The sequence below is a fragment of the Atractosteus spatula genome, chromosome 5 (assembly GCF_055471065.1).
Source record: "Atractosteus spatula isolate fAtrSpa1 chromosome 5, fAtrSpa1.hap1, whole genome shotgun sequence".
NCBI classification, from domain to species: Eukaryota; Metazoa; Chordata; class Actinopteri; order Semionotiformes; family Lepisosteidae; genus Atractosteus; species Atractosteus spatula.
In genome coordinates this window covers 36,346,827-36,367,773 of record NC_142710.1, presented here as the reverse complement: position 1 = coordinate 36,367,773, position 20,947 = coordinate 36,346,827, and positions in this window count along the sequence as shown.

The window sequence follows — 20,947 nt, the reverse complement described above, 5'->3', positions numbered from 1 at the left end:
AGTCTTTTAATAAAGTTCCTTATAAAAGTATAATTCTCAGATTACATGTAGGAATTTTGGGAAGTGTGTGTGTTTGGACTGAGAATTAATAGGCATATACTGTAAAGGGTGATTGGTTTGATTAGGGTAATATAATTAGTGGAGTACCCCAGGGGGTTATATTAGAACCCTTCTAGCTACTAATTTATATTCATATTATAGATTCTGTTGTAGTTTGTTTCCTAGTCATGTTTGCAGATGATTCCACAGTAGCATCAGAAAACACTGAAACAGCAAATGCAATTTAAGAAGAATTAGATAATATTCAAGAGAAAATAACTAGCAGATGACATTTAATGTAGTCAATTGCAGAGTATTGTAAGCAGAACACATCATTTGGCACATCATTTACTTTGTCTATACCAGTGGTTCTCAAACTTTTTCAATGATGGAACCCTTTTTCTGTTGAAGCTAATATCACGGATCCCCAGCAACCTTTTTCCTTCCTTTTCAGGATTAGCTATGCTGGTGTTCTGCAAAAAGCATTCTAGGACTGCAGTTCAGGGGCAATTTAGCCAATTATTAAGGAAAAATAATTCTTTTGTTTATAATAATGCTTTTGTTTTCATTATTAATCACACGAGGCTAGAAGGCATATTACCCTGCAACTCACAACTGGCAACCCACTGAAGCTAAGCAGGGCTGAACCTGTTCAGTACCTGGTTGGGAGATCTCCTGGGAAAACCTGTAGTTGCTGCTGGAAGAGGTGTTAGTGGGACCAGCTGGGGGTGCCCATCCTGGGGTCTGTGTGGGTCCTTATGCCCCAGCATAATGGCAGGGACACTATACTGTAGTGGGCGCTGTCTTTTGGATGAGACGTTAAACCAAAGTCCTGACTCTCAGTGGTCATTTCTCGAGAACAGGAGGGAGTTATCCCAGTGTCTGGGCCAAATTTCCCCCTCGACCTTGACCTTTACCGTGGCCTCCAAATTGTCCCCATGTATGATTGGCTTGCACTTGCCCTGCGATGGAGTACCCTGCCTTGCGCTCGTTGCTTGCCGGGTATGCTCCGGCTTCACCACCGGTTCTAACCACTGGGTCGACCAAGTTAGAACAACTTTTAGTTGTTTACTTTAACAAAGGGGAAAAAAAAACTAATAGTTATAGAACCAGGCATCACTTTCTGTGGTCTAACCGGGCCCAAAAAGGAAAAGTTGGTAGCAAAATGACTAAGTAAAACACAGTGAGACAACAATACATGAGGTTTTTAAAAAAGAGTACTGATGATTTTTAATCAACATTTACTTCAAACCAGCAGAAATAGAACAATCTCAGTGTGATGAGTGAGTTTGCCTCTTCTACAATTTTTAAAAAATATTTGGAGTTACGGATGTGAGTTGCAGATTCCTGTTCATGTCTGCATCCAATCTGTTGCGATACTTCATTTTTGTGGACATGTACAACCAAAAACCGGTTTCACATAGATACAGTAGGAGGTCACAAACAGGAGAAGAACAGAAAGAGCTTTCTATGAAAATACTCTGAAAATACTGGATATTCGTTTTTGATACTGTACCAAAACTTTGCCAACTGCACTTCATTAGACGCTGTTTGTGAGGAAGAGTCTGAAATCAGGTCAATGAACTTCTCATATTCTTGTGACGTGAACTCTTGAAGTTTTTTATTGTTTTTCACATTTTTTCTTTTGTGGTTGCAGTAATTTCTAAGTGATCTTTCCACCTAGTAACACGCTATTTCCTCTCATTGCGAGAGTTTTTGAGATTTTCCGGATGGGGAGATGGCAAAACTTTTTATCTCCAAACAAGATAGAAGAGCAGATGGAAGAGGAAATTTCATCCAATACTTTTGAGGTACTGTACCTTCTGGCTCTAGCAGCGAAAGTACAGAAATTTATTCAGAGTGAATTTGAAGATGACGTTTCAGAAGATATGCCTAATTTTTCTGACTTCTTGGAGCCATGCAAGCCATCGTAACTTTTTTTATTTATAGCAAATTATTTTCCGTGTAGACTGTGAGAGCTCACGGAACCCCTACGGACGTCCTGCGGAACCACTGGTCTATACAATGTGGAAACAAGATACAAAAAGCAATTCATTTTAAGGTTATTGTTAAAAGCATAGAGTTTAAATCATAGAAGTTTAAGTAAGCACTTTACAAACTGAAATGTCTGCTCCGGAATTAGTCTAAAGAAGAAAAACGCAATACATTCCTGACATAAAGGAATGTCCTATACTGTTAGGCTAAAAGAACTGAACCTCTTCAGTCTTGCACAGCAAAGATTACTATGGGACCTGGCCAAACATTTTTTTTTAATTCACAAAGGCATTGCATCTTCAGATTCAACAGTGAAAACGTGTACTGCTAATATGAAAACTGTGTGTAAGTGTATTTTAAGCTGGTGGCATAGCTTGATGAGATCTTTAGATTTCTGACTACTATCAAATGGCTTAAGGCCCATTGGCCTCCTGTCATTTGTAACTGTCCTTATGAAACTTGACACTGTCATATAGAAACAGTCAGTATAACAGTCATGAGTAATGCTTAATATTGCCAAACACAAAGTGGTGTTAATCTGTGAATTAACCACTCTACTAATTTCTCTCCTGTAACCCTAGTTCTCTGTCCCACAGAAGACTGGAATTTCGTCTCTGAATGTTTACTTCTCAGTGGCCTCTAGGCATGCAGATCATTTTCATGCAGACTGATGAGCTGCAGTTAATTTAATTGATGTGTAATTTATTTCATTGAAAATTCATCATGATGTAGCCTGTAAACACAACTGAATAAGACAGATGTTATGGTCCAGGGCTTGAATGGGGACTTGGCCTTCCAGGACATAATCCATCCCTCATGAAGCCATCTTACTGGATTCTGTAGACTAATCTGCTGATTAGAACCACATTTTATTCTTTGGAAGCCTTCTTTCACAGCCAGTATTCAGTCACACTGATGACAACCAGTGAAGCATGGTTGTTGTTCTTGCACTAATTAAAATAATGTTTTTGAAGGGCTAGTTATACTGTTCTTTATAAACATTTTTTACCTTGATTCAATTATTCAACACTAAGCACTACATGTTATTAAATGATATGAGTCAAGCTCAGTATTTTATCTCAAGGAACAATACTAACAATTTTCTTTGTAGTAAATTTGTTTCACCTACAGTAAATATATATTGTATTAGATGATTCCTCATTTGGAAGCATACAACTTATTTTGTTTTTCCAGTTCTGCTTTTCCTAAGGTCCCTAGTGTAAAGAATGGATGTTTAAGTGCTATAAGATGGCTTTTGTTTTAGATATTTACAGCCTACCATATTTTCTCTCCATTTCTGTTCCCCTGTCACATTTTGTCTTTAACTATTTATGATGTTCCCCTGCTGGGGCAGCCTCAATTACCAGCTTCCTCTTCACAATAAAGCCCAGACTTCAGGAAGAGAGCACCCTTGCTTTATAATTGGACTTAAGGTTGCCTCCTATTATGTGCTCATCTAACACCAATCTAACACTTTGCCATCTGTTTACGTTAGTGTTAATCATATCCCTTTTCTCCGTTATTGTTCCAGATGGCTTTCATAATTGCTTTGTTACTTCTGCAGATGTTTTATAGGCAGTTCAGGAACACTGCCAGGCACGATTGATATAATGTTGAAGTTGTTAATGGGAAAATAACTGTTTTTGCAGGCTGGTTCCAGGTTTTTGTCAATGGTAGCATAAACAGTGTAATTGTCACTAATGGAGGTGAGTGGCTGGTGGAAGGGAGAGACAGGACTCATATCTATGGAGGCTGGACTACAATCACAATCCAAGAATTGATGCACTTCCACCTAGTGTTTAAGTGAGCTGTTTTATCAGTGGTTGTGTGGCTAATTTTGTAAAGAATTGTTTTTATCTGGAAACAGAGGTATTTTGATATACAGTAGTCTGGTATAGAGCAATTAAAATCAAAGTCTTACCTTTTGATTGTCAGAATACTTTTGAAAAGTGTATTTGACTTGTAATGCTTTATTTTAAATTAACGTTATAGTGCATGGATAACCTTGTGAGACTTCTGTATAGCTTTCAGAATTTTCCGTTTGTAATATACAGGTTTTTCAGTGGATCAGAATTTCTTCCTTTTTTGGTCTGGAGATAACTCAGTTGAACACAGCTATGCATGAGGAGGGTACAAATTAAGTTTTGTCTGTTTAATATTTGAAATACTAGATGTATTTCTTATAATATATTTTAATGATCTACTAAAAATATACTCAATAGAACTATTAAAACTGGACAGTGACAGAAAAGTGGCAGAGAACTTCTAGAATGGATCAGCATGTGTTAAAAGGCAAATGTAGTGCAGCTGCAAATAAATACACAAGCACATAGGTTTCTCAAAGCTGAAAAATCACCAGCCCCACTCTTTCAGAGATATGCACAACTGCTGACTTGCAGAACAAAAAATAGATTAGTATCTCTGCAAATATCTTGACTGTTATGGTAGGTGTTTCATTTTCTGCACACCACATCCATATTTTGCTATTGAGCTAAAGGGTATCCAACTGAGCTGTGCTGACTTTGTGTTGCTCTAAGTTTAGCCTTGCCAGATTTTTATTTCAAAATGGCCTATCTTACTTCCTTAATCATAGCCAAGAGGAATCATGCTAACGTGCCATGGCAGAAGCATCTACAGTGTTTAAAAAAGCAGCCAATTAAAGCAAACGAAATTAGGGTCATGACCATGCAACACTGCAGTTGGAAGAGACCTAACAAGTTTAATTGAAGAGGTTTCTTAGAGCAGGGGTCTTTAACCATAAAAGTAAGTGCAATCTTTCCTGAAATCCAAGGGTGAAATTATTATTTTATCATTTATGCTTGAGTCTGTGGCAGTGACAAACACTAAATTAGCATGACTACTGCTGAAATCTCTCACTCTAGAAAATGAAACTTTTATTAAAATCCTAAAATAGAGCATGTGTTAATTTTAAATACTGTCTTGTACCTGTATAAATAAAAATTATAAAGAAATGTTTGTATTAGTCCCTAACAGTCTTACCTTTTGTTTATTTTAAATTGTGATTAAGCCATAACTATTAATGTGAAATGAGACAAATTGCAGGCATCAAAATACAGCAGAGAGGATTTGTGGTGGATGTGCTGGATGAGTGGTCTTATCTAAGACATGGGTCCCACTTTGTGCATACCAATTTGTTGGCAATATTGGATGAAAGCAATTACACTATGAAATCTCAATAATTGTAGTAGTTATTCTACAGATGCAGCCATTCAAAATGAGTGAGGTATTTCGCGGCATACCCCGGTGGGCGTGTCGCAGTATCACGCGGTATGATGCAGTTAACGTGGTGTCACGTGACTAACTATCCGGCGTCGCCTTGTAAAACCGCCAGGGGGAGCTTAACCTCTCATGTACAGCATTTGAGCCTTTAATTTTGAACTGTGTATTACAGCATGTTAATCATCAGTCATTAAAATGTTGGTATATTTTATGAAAGCAAGATTGCTCAGTTGGACAAAAGTACACAACCTACCTTTATCAGAAATATTTATGCATCAAAGCCTTTACTGAAGATATTACTAATAGTATTAATAATGGATGACTTTGGACAAGCTGTATACTCAAAGTATAATTTCTTTAGCACATTTGTACAAGCACTTGGAATCTGTCCAAGCCATACTTTGTCAGGCATTTTGTTTTACTTCGACGGGCATAAAAACTTCCTTGCTTTTAACAGGGCGTTTCATAATTTCTAACTACGAAAATGATTTAAAATGCGACACCTATCATTCAACTAGAGCTTAAAATATCACAAGGAAAAATACACACCGGTATTCCATTTCTCCCTAAACATTGTAAGCTTCGAAGTCTTTAACTAACGTGATACCGGAGTCAACAAGCATACTTTTAGAATTTGATTAAAAGGGAATATAATATGGAATCGCGTATCTCAAGAAATTAATAACGGTATGATTATATCCGTGTACTGCGGCAGGGCTGTGTAGGGCTGTTTCGCCTGCCTGTTCATGCGAGCTGTCTTGTAGTCTACTGGTCTAGGTGCGTGACTACCAACTGGCAGGTTGTGTGTTCAAATCCAGCTGGTGCTGGACCTTCCAGTTTTATTTATTTATTTTTTAATCACGTAACATAAACATATTACCGTATGCAAACTGTACTGTATACAATATGTATATGTATATTTAATGTCTTAACTGTGCCCGTTTAAGTATTGAATATTCATATCTAATTTTACCACTGAAGGGAAATCTTAACATAAACATACAGTATATGGCTGGTCTCGGTACTTTAAAGAAAAAAATACACACCAGTATTCCATTTCTCCCTAAACATTGTAAGCTTCGAAGTCTTTAACTAACGTGATACCGGAGTCAACAAGCATACTTTTAGAATTTGATTAAAAAGGAATATAATATGGAATCGCGTATCTCAAGAAATTAATAACGATATAATTATATTCATGTTGCAAAAGAACTGCAACGGACATAAAAACTCCCTTGCTTTTAACAGAGCGTTCCATAATTTCTAACTACGAAAATGCCAGGTGAAAGGATTTGTAAACATATTTTGTTAAAGCAAGTCAGTTTTTTCTGCAACACATAAAATACATTTTTCCAAGAAAGTTTAGCCTTTGTCACTAATGAAACCACTAAATAAAGACATAAATATAGAAATCTTAAGATTTGTTTTATTTAATGTTGGTAGCAGGATGAACTGTCAGAGTGTATATTTTGTCGCAAAGTTGCTGCAAGATGTTAACAGTGAAAAAGGTATTTAGAAATGAGTTATTTCAAGATGAAAAAGAAAACATACACGAAACATGGTTTCATTACGACCAGAATCGGTCTTGAGATATTTTTAACTTGATTTACAGTATTTGAGAGGTATGTCTTAACACCGATACTACAGTGCTTAAGTACTGCTCACGTATATGTTTCTAGGTTTATATTATGCATTTCATACGGTCAAATTACTTTTGAGCAACTAATAAGAAGCGCGAAACGGTATGCGTTTTACTTTCGTTTTGTGCTGGGACCCGTGGATTGATTAGAGATATCAAGTACATACAAGTCATTTTTTAAATGTTGTAGTTCGTCTTGAAAAAATGTTACGAGTACATCATCTATCAACAATCACACAGGTTCTGTTTCCATATTGCGGATTTTGGTTAGGTATTATCAAATCCAGTGGCGCTGTTAGTTTACTGAGTCCCATGTCACATGGTCTGTGATTGAAACCTGTAAAACCGGTTTAATTCGTCACAGCCAGCACTCTTCAGGTGTGAGGGTCTTCTGCTCAGAATGAAACGCTAAAATGTTTGTGTATATTCTAATGGTAGTGGGGGCAGGGTGTGTGGGAACAGGTTTGGTTGAAATTGCATTGGAGATCTATGTTCTTCACACCTGAAACATTTTCTCTGAAAGCATTTTCTTCGCAGTTTAACCGATCTTGTTACAGCATGTTACAGTTTACTATTATTAACCATATTAATTTTAAGTGCTTAATGTAAAGTCTTGTAAAAATATATTTTCATTGTTCAAATATACATTAAGTCTGACTATCATATAATAAGTTAAATACAAAACTAAAGAAAAAATAGGGTTAAATATAATTCAAAATATTTTGCTAACAATGTTAACTGTTTATGAATAATAAAATGTATTAACTAAGGAGTAGGATGGCACAGTTGTTAGTATGTTTTTTGTTTTGTTTCTTTTTCATAAATACAACAGTAGTACCTGATGTCTCAGTGGCTTTCAAAATTAAATTATGCATGCAAACCTGTGAACTAGAAAGATAACTAAGATATCCATCCATTATATTCCATAATATCCATGAAATATATGGCGCTGAAATACAGTATGTGTGACGCAGTGGTGGCCTGACACGGTGAGGTCCCCTGGCAGCTGTGTGATGCAGTGGTGGTCGGGTATGTAGAGGTGCACTGGCAGCTGTGTGCTGTGACGCAGTGGTGGCCTGGCACGGTGAGGTGCGCTGGCAGCTGTGTGATGCAGTGGTGGTCGGGTATGTAGAGGTGCACTGGCAGCTGTGTGTTGTGACGCAGTGGTGGCCTGGCACGGTGAGGTGCGCTGGCAGCTGTGTGGTGTGACGCAGTGGTGGCCTGGTACGGTGAGGTGCGCTGGCAGCTGTGTGGTGTGACGCAGTGGTGGCCTGGCACGGTGAGGTGCGCTGGCAGCTGTATGATGCAGTGGTGGCCTGGCACGGTGAGGTGCGCTTGCAGCTATGTGACGCAGTGGTGGCCTGGCACGGTGAGGTGCGCTGGCAGCTGTGTGATGCAGTGGTGGTCGGGTATGTAGAGGTGCACTGGCAGCTGTGTGTTGTGACGCAGTGGTGGCCTGGCACGGTGAGGTGCGCTGGCAGCTGTGTAGTGTGACGCAGTGGTGGCCTGGTACAGTGAGGTGCGCTGGCAGCTGTGTGGTGTGACGCAGTGGTGGCCTGGTACGATGAGGTGCGCTGGCAGCTGTGTGGTGTGACGCTGTGGTGGCCAGCGCACCTCACCGTGCCAGGCCACCACTGCATCACACAGCTGCCAGCGCACCTCACCGTGCCAGGCCACCACTGCATCACACAGCTGCCAGCGCACCTCACCGTGCCAGGCCACCACAGCGTCACACCACACAGCTGCCAGCGCACCTCATCGTACCAGGCCACCACAGCGTCACACCACACAGCTGCCAGCGCACCTCATCGTACCAGGCCACCACTGCGTCACAACACACAGCTGCCAGTGCACCTCTACATACCCGACCACCACTGCATCACACAGCTGCCAGCGCACCTCACCGTGCCAGGCCACCACTGCGTCACATAGCTGCAAGCGCACCTCACCGTGCCAGGCCACCACTGCATCATACAGCTGCCAGCGCACCTCACCGTGCCAGGCCACCACTGCGTCACACCACACAGCTGCCAGCGCACCTCACCGTGCCAGGCCACCACTGCGTCACAACACACAGCTGCCAGTGCACCTCTACATACCCGACCACCACTGCATCACACAGCTGCCAGCGCACCTCACCGTGCCAGGCCACCACTGCGTCACAGCACACAGCTGCCAGTGCACCTCTACATACCCGACCACCACTGCATCACACAGCTGCCAGGGGACCTCACCGTGTCAGGCCACCACTGCGTCACACATACTGTATTTCAGCGCCATATATTTCATGGATATTATGGAATATAATGGATGGATATCTTAGTTATCTTTCTAGTTCACAGGTTTGCATGCATAATTTAATTTTGAAAGCCACTGAGACATCAGGTACTACTGTTGTATTTATGAAAAAGAAACAAAACAAAAAACATACTAACAACTGTGCCATCCTACTCCTTAGTTAATACATTTTATTATTCATAAACAGTTAACATTGTTAGCAAAATATTTTGAATTATATTTAACCCTATTTTTTCTTTAGTTTTGTATTTAACTTATTATATGATAGTCAGACTTAATGTATATTTGAACAATGAAAATATATTTTTACAAGACTTTACATTAAGCACTTAAAATTAATATGGTTAATAATAGTAAACTGTAACATGCTGTAACAAGATCGGTTAAACTGCGAAGAAAATGCTTTCAGAGAAAATGTTTCAGGTGTGAAGAACATAGATCTCCAATGCAATTTCAACCAAACCTGTTCCCACACACCCTGCCCCCACTACCATTAGAATATACACAAACATTTTAGCGTTTCATTCTGAGCAGAAGACCCTCACACCTGAAGAGTGCTGGCTGTGACGAATTAAACCGGTTTTACAGGTTTCAATCACAGACCATGTGACATGGGACTCAGTAAACTAACAGCGCCACTGGATTTGATAATACCTAACCAAAATCCGCAATATGGAAACAGAACCTGTGTGATTGTTGATAGATGATGTACTCGTAACATTTTTTCAAGACGAACTACAACATTTAAAAAATGACTTGTATGTACTTGATATCTCTAATCAATCCACGGGTCCCAGCACAAAACGAAAGTAAAACGCATACCGTTTCGCGCTTCTTATTAGTTGCTCAAAAGTAATTTGACCGTATGAAATGCATAATATAAACCTAGAAACATATACGTGAGCAGTACTTAAGCACTGTAGTATCGGTGTTAAGACATACCTCTCAAATACTGTAAATCAAGTTAAAAATATCTCAAGACCGATTCTGGTCGTAATGAAACCATGTTTCGTGTATGTTTTCTTTTTCATCTTGAAATAACTCATTTCTAAATACCTTTTTCACTGTTAACATCTTGCAGCAACTTTGCGACAAAATATACACTCTGACAGTTCATCCTGCTACCAACATTAAATAAAACAAATCTTAAGATTTCTATATTTATGTCTTTATTTAGTGGTTTCATTAGTGACAAAGGCTAAACTTTCTTGGAAAAATGTATTTTATGTGTTGCAGAAAAAACTGACTTGCTTTAACAAAATATGTTTACAAATCCTTTCACCTGGCATTTTCGTAGTTAGAAATTATGGAACGCTCTGTTAAAAGCAAGGGAGTTTTTATGTCCGTTGCAGTTCTTTTGCAACATGAATATAATTATATCGTTATTAATTTCTTGAGATACGCGATTCCATATTATATTCCTTTTTAATCAAATTCTAAAAGTATGCTTGTTGACTCCGGTATCACGTTAGTTAAAGACTTCGAAGCTTACAATGTTTAGGGAGAAATGGAATACTGGTGTGTATTTTTTTCTTTAAAGTACCGAGACCAGCCATATACTGTATGTTTATGTTAAGATTTCCCTTCAGTGGTAAAATTAGATATGAATATTCAATACTTAAACGGGCACAGTTAAGACATTAAATATACATATACATATTGTATACAGTACAGTTTGCATACGGTAATATGTTTATGTTACGTGATTAAAAAATAAATAAATAAAACTGGAAGGTCCAGCACCAGCTGGATTTGAACACACAACCTGCCAGTTGGTAGTCACGCACCTAGACCAGTAGACTACAAGACAGCTCGCATGAACAGGCAGGCGAAACAGCCCTACACAGCCCTGCCGCAGTACACGGATATAATCATACCGTTATTAATTTCTTGAGATACGCGATTCCATATTATATTCCCTTTTAATCAAATTCTAAAAGTATGCTTGTTGACTCCGGTATCAAGTTAGTTAAAGACTTCGAAGCTTACAATGTTTAGGGAGAAATGGAATACTGGTGTGTATTTTTTTCTTTAAAGTACCAAGACCAGCCATATACTGTATGTTTACGTTCCAAAATTAATATCGTTTATGGCCTTCACACGCGTTACAGTATGCTCCTATTCTTTTTATGCTCAGCTACTAAGATTTCCCTTCAGTGGTAAAATTCAATATCTACAACGGGCACAGTAAAGACGTTTACAGTAAGTCTTTCTACGACAGACCAACGGACCACGAGTGCCCCTGTCGGTCAACCAATCACGCACCGCGGTACCCCGTGTCATCTTACCTGCGGTACGTGTCTGTACCGCTCACTTTGAATGGCTGCATCTGTACATGGAGGTCAACATCTGAAGCAATTATAAGTGGTATCTCAGTATTAATACAAATCTCATTTGGTATTGATGGGCATTTGACCACATAAGCAGATAAAAACAAAGCTGGTCTAGGATATTTGCAGTAGGAATATCCAGAATATCATAAAAATGGAAAACCAAAGAATGTTTTTATTTTAACCAAACAATTTGGAATGCCCAGTTGTTTCTTTACATCTCATGCTTATGGCAAGGATACCTCCTCCTTCAACCCGCCTACAATTTGCAGGAAAAACAATTCAATGGCCACAGTTTTTGTGTTTGCACACTATACAGCGGCATCACATATCTACCCAGTCAAGATCCTTGTCCATTAAACATATAAAGAATTGCCTGTATCTGGATATTTTAACAAAATTACATTCAAACTGTTGTGAAATTGATGTGAAATTGAAATAGACAGAATAAGAATATTCTGAAAACACTGTACTTAAAATTCCAAACACAAAGAGCAAAAAATAGCTTGGGTTGAGCTGACCAAATTATGTTGTAGTGTTTTAGATCGGCAAGGCTTTAGAAGTTTGGTTGCCTCATGCTGTGATATTGAGACATGTAACAGAGAAAATTATTTCAAATTTGTTTCTTCAGAACTTCATTTGGATTGAACATGGACCCACAGATCGTGAACACAAAAGGAGCCAAAAGGCTGCTGAGTAACAGGTTTCAGTTTTAGCAAGATGCTCTTCAGACTCAAGAAAAAGTCATAAGCAAGGACAGAAAGCTGGTAAGGTTACATTTTTATTGACTGAATTGATAATGATAAGTGAGTTGGTACAACACCTACAGTATCAAAGGCTTATAAATAATAAGAGAAGGCTTGAATCAATCATGGTGTCCATAGAACAAATACAACAGATATGATCTTAAAATCAAAGGGGTTGTTTGAAAAAAAGTTGTGAAGAATGTTGTTTCATGTGCATCCTTAAAATATTCTTAAATAGCTATATAAATATATGTATATATTAAAATACTCCTACATACACTGTATAGTGGATCCTATTAAAGCCCTTAAGGTTTTCCATTATTTGTGTTTTTTATTGGGGATTGTTTGTGATGCTTTTCTGTTTATACTGTATGTTGTGAATGTCTGGCAACCAAAGATTTAACTTAATAAACAAGTTGGGTTGTTTTTTTAACTACTGGGAAGCAAGGGAGACCTACCTGACATTACCAAAAGATGCATAGTTAGATCTAGATTCAGATCTACAGTGCACAATCAAGTCTACCGATTCTAACACTGCCTAATCATTCGGGAGTTTCAGCACGTAAATTGGTTTCGAGAATCTGTTAGGTTAATAAAGGAAATGACAATAAAAAAAAATGAAGGCAGACAGTTGAGTTAGATTAATCAATACAATGAAACCTGCTATTTATGATATGAAATATACAAGGTTAAAGGTGCTATTTTCCTACTTGCTCCATAATGAAGATAAAGTATCTGCAAATAGTGGCATTTCTGGGATAGTAATGTCCTACTTGCTGGTGTTGAGCAGGTGCATGACAGTTTTATTGCAGGATTTACCTTTCTAACACAAAAGGGACAGCTAGCAACTGCAAGACATCCGCATTTACTGTATTTAAGGAATTAAAAACAGCGCTTTAGTATCTTCAAACATATTTTGGTATCAGTTTGTGTGTGCTGAAATGTTGCTCAAACTGCATACATTTTTGATGAATGCATTATGTCTTACTTGAAGGGTATATACTGTACAATTTATAAAGGACCTTTTTCTAGTTTAATCATTCTATAAGATCATTATATAATAAAGGTATCTATAAGATATAGATAAGTACAAATGGTAAACTTTCAATTTAAGAAGGTTGGGAGGTAAGCAATAGAAGAAAATATACAACCATATTGGTAGATGAAGTGTGCTGTAACTATACACTATTTTTCACAAACCCATCCTCAGTTTTCATGATTTGCTATGTAATCAAGCTGCATGTAACAGAGGTGTGCTGATTTGCGAAAGGGGTTGGCATTTTCACAAACAAAAAAATGTTAAAATATACATGTAGTATTCTGCCTTCCTGTTGTCATCCCTTCACTGGGATTTTATCAAAGTTGCGTGTGTGCTCAGAGCATGCACAGTGTTACTCCCTAGGCAGCAGCAATAAGAGGGGTTTGGGTAAAATCACAAGTCTGCCCATTAGCAGGTGTTATTAAGGTTGATGTCATAGTACTAGTTACATACCACAGGACGAGAGTTATAAATCACGGTTACTTTTTCCTGTGAAAGTAATTTTTAGAATCTTACAATTTAAGTTAATGGGAGGGGATAAAATGTGTAATTATTTCTGGTAAAATAATCTCATTATTTCAACTGTAATAACTCTAGTGTGAAAGCAGCACTTTTAAAACTTTCAGAACTTGCAATGTAAGTAGAAACCTCCTACAATTCCTAGTCTTCAAAAGTGAAAGGAGCTCTTTGGAAAATATTTCTGAACATTTGTGTATGCCAACACCTTCTTTTAGAATTCAGTCATAATCCTACATTTTCCTATTATTTATTTGGTTCAGTATAAAACATTGCAGTCTTTGTTGGGATAAGCACTTGAGTTTATGGATGAACACCGTAACATGAAGCTGGTTAAACAGCTCTGTCCTCAACCTGTGCACTGTTAAAAATCAAACTGAGTACAGATAACATGAGGTGTCCATAGGCGTGTTGTGGTAGAACTGCACTACTCTGTAACACTGCCTGGTGGCATACTGAAAACCTAACTGCTGTGTGGCTGCATACTGGTGTGCTGTCAGTCGAGGTCAAGATCACTTAAATAAAACCTCAAAAGGGTATTTACAATGTGGGGAAAAAGGTTTGAACTGAATTGAATTACTTTGAATGGTATTTTAAGTGTGAGCAGCTGTTGTAAGAAAAACAGCACACTGCATTTGTATTGACAGCACAGGGGTTTGAGGAATGCAGGATTACAGTAATATATGAATCATGCAATGGCATTCACCTTACAAAAACTAAAAAAATGCTGGTAACTGAAAATAAAAAAAATAATAACATAAGAAAACTTTTCTTTCCATGTACATTTCCCCATTATTGTGGTGGTGCTTCACTCTGATTGGATGATTGAATGGATAACAGTGGAAATGTAGTTCCTTAGGTCCTGTATTTTGTACCATAAGCTAAATTAAAAACTACAAGCATTGCTTTGTGATAGGTGTATTTGACAAGAAGTTTCATTTTCCATTACACTGCAATGAAATAAACACATAATTAAGATTACTGATCACCTGCATAGGAAATGGACTGGGTCCAATTGCCATTTACAGCAAACTTAGTCTGCTAATACAGCAGTTCACAAACCAGGGTGGGGTCATGAGAAGTGTTTCAGAAGTAAATGGGTATGAAAAATGATTAACAAAAACGTACACTAAATTACTGAGAAATACACCTAAAAACCACGTTATAAATCAAAATAATTTTGTTGTAAATATTGTGGCGTGATGACAAAAGTGTGGTTTACTGTATGCTTCTTTAAAAGATTCTAAAACAGAATTTCTTGTACTCATTGAATCTTTACATCCTCAGTAATCTTAACACACAGCCCACCCTTATCTCAGAGGCATGTGTGGCACAGAAAGGGTTATTAACTTCTGGTTTAAAATTTCAGATTTGTTTATATCTGTTGTAACTGTTAATACATTGGAAAATGTAATTGCGGTTCTACTGTTTATCACCTACTTTTGTGAGCCATACACACGTGTTGAACCACTGAAATTGTTGGGTGTACATTACTAAACAGGTACAAACAGTGGAAAAATATTCATACATTGATGTCCACGCAAACCCACACAGAAAAATGTGTAATGTGTTTGTTGTCTTGACTATTGATTCTGAATTTTCATTAATTCCCACTTGATAACAGATACTACACATTTCAGAATCCAGTGACAACAGGGATTTCCATATCTAAAGACAATAAGACAATGAGCCATTAGAATAACCACTTCATGGGTAGATAAAGATAAAGACACCTCTCTTGCAATTACATTTCAAACAGGTTTTTGCCATCTGCTGGCAATATTTTGAGCGGGAGCTGGGAAAAGATAACTAAAGAATTAAAATACTTTCTTCTCAAACTGCAGATTGATTCCACAACTGCAGTACATTTTATCAGGTGCAAAGTTAAAAATAGTAGACTATTTTTTCAAAAAGCTTTTTGTTTCATAATAACTTGGTTTCAAATCTATAGAAAAACACTTGAGGCACCTTAATAGGAAAAACAAGTTTTTTTGTTTTTTGCAACTATCATGAATGAATTATCATTGTTCTCAGCTCTATTGCAGATGTAGTGTACTGCCATAAATTAAACATTTAATGGATATACAACACCTGATAATTCCCTTGACCTGGTTTTAAGTTTGTCCCTCTTTATATATATATGAAAAAAATCATAATAAACATCTGTTAAAAAAGAAATCACCATTTCAACACATATGGTCCTAGCGTGTCATGCACAGGATAACTCAAACTGAACCTTACTTTGTTACTTTGTTTCGCCAATGAAAAAAAACAGTGTCACTGTTCTGAAGGGATCCAGAAATGTTATTAGGCTAACTTGATATGGTTAAACTAGCATTTTGGAATTATGTATAGGGATTACAAAGTAAAATATGAAATAATTAAGATGAGTAGTAAACTTGAACAAAATCATATATAATTAACACACAATACTGAAATTAGTCAGATAACTTTAGTAAAAAAGTAGAAAATGGGAGTTATCCTAATTTATCAACTCACATTGCAGTTTTAATTCATTTCAGGATATATTGAATACAATTACTTATCTAATGAAGTTTCCCACTAGTTGTACTTGTGTTCTGTGCCACCATAACAGATTGTTAAGACAACTTCCACAGTACTTCTCATTTTTCAGCTTCTGAAAGTAAACTGTAAAACAAAGCTAAATGCTCTTTCCACTGCCTGCAAAAACTACACCTCACAGAAATCCACAGTTCTGCTTTCTTGGGTTCTGCAGATTCCTTCTAACCTTGGATTTTTATACCTATTTACTGTATATACCTTATATTTGATCAACCATATGTTGTTTTAAATTTTAACCTTGCAGGAGTATGAGGGAAACGTAGTTAAAAGGAGCATGTCAAAGCTTTCCAAAAACGATGACAGGAAGTAACAGGGAGTTAAAGAATTCAAAGCAGAATATGTTTATCAAGAAGGTAGAATAGTGTTTTGTAACATTTCTTTAGACCACGTTTAATGCTATTTTTTTATTCTGAGATATATAAATTCTATATATAGATAGATATATTTACAGTACAGTATATAGAAAAATACAGTAATACAGCTGTTCTGTGAACTCCATATCTTATCATTACTTATGGTGGAATGGTCATCAACGGATTGATAGGGCCCAGGTTATTCTATATCAGTTATTTTTTTTTTATTTTCAACTGCCAGAGCCAGCTATATAAATAATGTGATACCCTCAGGACTGTTCTTTGGGCACGGAACAGGAATATTCACAGCGACTGACGTGCACTCACAGTCTGTAGGAAAACTTTTTTGTTAACTTCTAGTGTCGTTTCCGCAACTCACATGCACTCTCATCTAAAAGGGGTGCTATTACTTGGCCCACTTTTCGGGGCAACTACTGTAGGACACAACTCGCTTGTTTCTTATGCTCAGTCTGTTTGAGCTTGTTTATGTTCAACATTCTCTAAATGTTGAAAAGCCCTTGGCTCACAGACTCTCGGGCACAGAGCCTCGTAATTCTGACATCTCCTCAGTACCATATTATCTCTTTTCCTGATCCTCATAAAACACTTTCTCTAGCTCACACCTTGGTCCTTCTATCACCTTCTTGAGATTCCCATAAAAACATATTAGCTTCTAATCTAGAAATAAACTGTAATTAACCTGCATTTAAGTTTGTCTTCACTCAGGAAGCCTCTGATCGAAATAGCACATAGATCTGACGGTTGGAATACTCCAGACTCTTCACTTATAGTAATTTGTACCTTATTACCAGCTGTGAAAGGAAGGAGATGCAATAATTTTCTCTTGAGAGTCTCAACTTGTATGTCAGTTCTTGGTACTCTTGGTACCAAAAACAGATGGCTAAATAATGAGGTGTAAATGCCTTTATTGGAACACCTGGAGATAAAAACGTCAAAAGAAAAAAATGTAGTGTGCGAGGTCACATCTAATTGATTATTGACCAGTTTAATGGTTAGCAGCACTTTCATTCTTCATGTGCTATAGTAAAGGGAACTCTGGCTACCATTATTTGCTTAAAATAACACAAGATCAAATTTTCTCAAAGCTGTCCTCTTACCATGCGTTATATCCATTTTGAAGCAGCTATCTTTATGGTGCATTCTTTTTTAAGGGTAAAAAAACTGATGGACTGTCATTGTTTAGGTAGATGCTTCTTTCATTTCAGTAATGTATCATCAAATGCTTTGCATGTTTAAACTCAGACTCACCATTATGGAATATTCTTTTAATTATATGGATATAGCACAGTTCTTCACTAGAATAGTTTCCAAGGCCTTTGTTAACACTATTCCTTCCCGTAAAAACATTTTAATCATTTTAATTATTCTGATGAATCTGAAGAACTTAACCATTCCTGTCATATTATCCAACATCCCTTAAATATCGATAGTGTAAGACTTAAGACTGCTATTAAAACTAGTATTATATCACAGTAAGAAATAGGGCCAGGATTAGTTTTTGTATCATTTGTTTAATGGTCCATCAATTTCTTTCTGAAATCAACTTTCACATATGTCTCCTTTATCAACATAAGTGAACATATTATAACTATAGTCACCATTTTAAAGAGAGATGAGTTAAGGGTAAAAAGAACTTTTGACTCCTAAATACCCAAATAGTTTTTCCAAATAGACAATCAAGTATTATTTATTATGGGTATTTGTTTTCTTTCAGAGAATATAGGTGCACTAATATAGTATATTATTTGAAGCCATGAAAATATTTTCAGAACGTTCATATGCAAAAAACTGCAATTAGTAGACTTTAAAGCATTCTATTTACAAAGCTTTTTTTCTGTTATATTCACCCCTTATTGTAATATTCAAATGCTAGCTTTCCAGAAATGATGCCAATAACCCAGCCTGACTCTATTTTTAATTACTACTGCGTAGACACTGCACTAACAATCATGTTCCCTAAGTGCTTCAGAATTTATGGAATGCGGTTAATAAACATGCATTATCAATAACATCTGTCAATTCATATGCTACATGCAAACGTTTTGTTCAAATGTTTTGTTTGTGAAATGAAATCATAAAATGTCTTTCTTCATTATAGTTCCATCAATCTAAACTCTCCTGCAGGAGTTGATAATTGTATGCATCTCTTAAACCAAAAAGAGACAACTAATGAAATATCCAAAGATGATAAAATGAAAGTATTTATCAGAAGCTGCTTCAGTAGCAAGTTAACTTTCTTTCCAATCAGCAGTGCAGTTATTTTGCAATGATTTATGGCAATACCTTTCTATAGAATGCTCCCTGGGGTCAATTTTCTTAATGTCCTCAGAAACTCTTCTTCCTCATATCATGTAAGTCTGCATGGACCTGTATAACATTCTAGAAATGATTTAATTTCTGAATATTCTTTTCTATTTTGGTTCACTAAAATATCTGTGCTATTTAAAGTTAAGCTGTATTTTTACTCAATTTAGTACGATCGTATTGCATTTAACTGAACCAGCTCTCCTTTTGCATTAGAACTTCTATTGGGGAACTTTGTGAACCAGGATCCTCTGAAACTTGGTTCCATTTGTTGTCTGCCACTATTCAGCAACTTTGTGTTTCTGAATTTGATGTTGCTGCAACAACAGGCAAGTTATGCAGTACTTATCATTATGTTACTGCCAATGAAATGTTGTCCTTTTTAGTTAGTCAATCACCATAATGTTATTTACATTTTTAAATAAAACAACATTTTAGTGTTATTTCTGTTTAGATTTTGAAATGGAAAAAATAAGTCTAAAGTAGTTGTGTAAGTCTTTTTTTTGTACTCAGCCAGTGGCTTTTTACAAGGGGTATACCTACAGAACATCCAGAGTTTAATATGCTGATTTGATATACAACAACTTAAGAGCAAAGCCTTTGGCTTTGTTACTTTGTACATTATCATTGTACATCATCACTGTGAAGTATACATTAACTCTATAGTTTATATTATACAAAAGAACAGGTAGAGGTTTATTCCATGCTGAAAAGAAAAGAGACACAACATTTTGGCTGTGGAGCCTTCTTCAGGTGTTAAGGAGAGAGAAAAACCATCAGCTAATGAAGATTGGGAGAACAAAAGATTGGGTAGATGAGAGGTGGCAGGTAGCAGGAGAGAAGGAGTATTAACACTCAGGGAGAAGTGGAAGACAGGTGTGAAGTCAAAACCTGCAAATGAATAGAGAGAATTAGAAGAAAATGAGTGTTGTTAAGCGAATGGGGAAGGTGTGATCCTAGTTTCAGGATAATTGGTTTCAGATGAAATTCCTTTGTGAGAATGCAGATGGAGAGATTGGCATGATCATGGTCATTCGAGGTGTAATGGAAAATTATGGGTTTGGAGAGATCTTTGATCCTCACAGTCCTGACGTTCTCTGAAATGGTCTCCCTGTCTTTTTCCTGTCTCACCAATGTAAATAGCTGGGCATTTTCTGCAAGAGATGCAGTAAATTGAGATGCAAGAGATGCTGGGAATACATGATGTCATCTGGGTGTTCCGGAATTTGGGGTCCTTGAATGTGCGTAGTATTGGATGTATATTGACAGGTGATACAGCATGCTCTTGTTGCCAGGGAAAGTGTCTGGTGTGGATGATTGCTGTGGGCGGTCAAGGGATCTGTAAATAAGAAGGTTACACTGATTAGGTGGTCGGAAAAGAAGTTATCATTAATGATCTTGGGAATAGAAAGGGCGTTAGGGTGGTAGGGAAGCACCAATGGAATTGTGAGTTCGGGAGTTCCTAATTGGGTTGATGGTCCAAGAGCTACAGTATTTTGGCTCAGGAGAGGACCCTGTCAATAACAGGGTGGGAAGTCCTTTGTTCATGAAAAAAGAGTGCATTTTGAGGGCTTGGTTATGGAAGTCCATGCTGTCACTGCAAAGTTGTCAGAGTGTGTGGAACTGTGAAAAAGTGAGGGAGTTTTTAGTAAGTGTGGGTTGGAAGGAGCTTTACAGGAGATAGCTGTGTGAATCTGTAGGCTTGTAATAGACAAAAGTAGAGAGTTTTGGATGGTTAATCAATAGGCTTATGTCAAGAAATGGAAAAGTAATGGCAGATATGTCAACCATATACTTGAGGGATGGGTGGAAGGTGGTGAAATGATGCAGGAAATGCTCTAGCT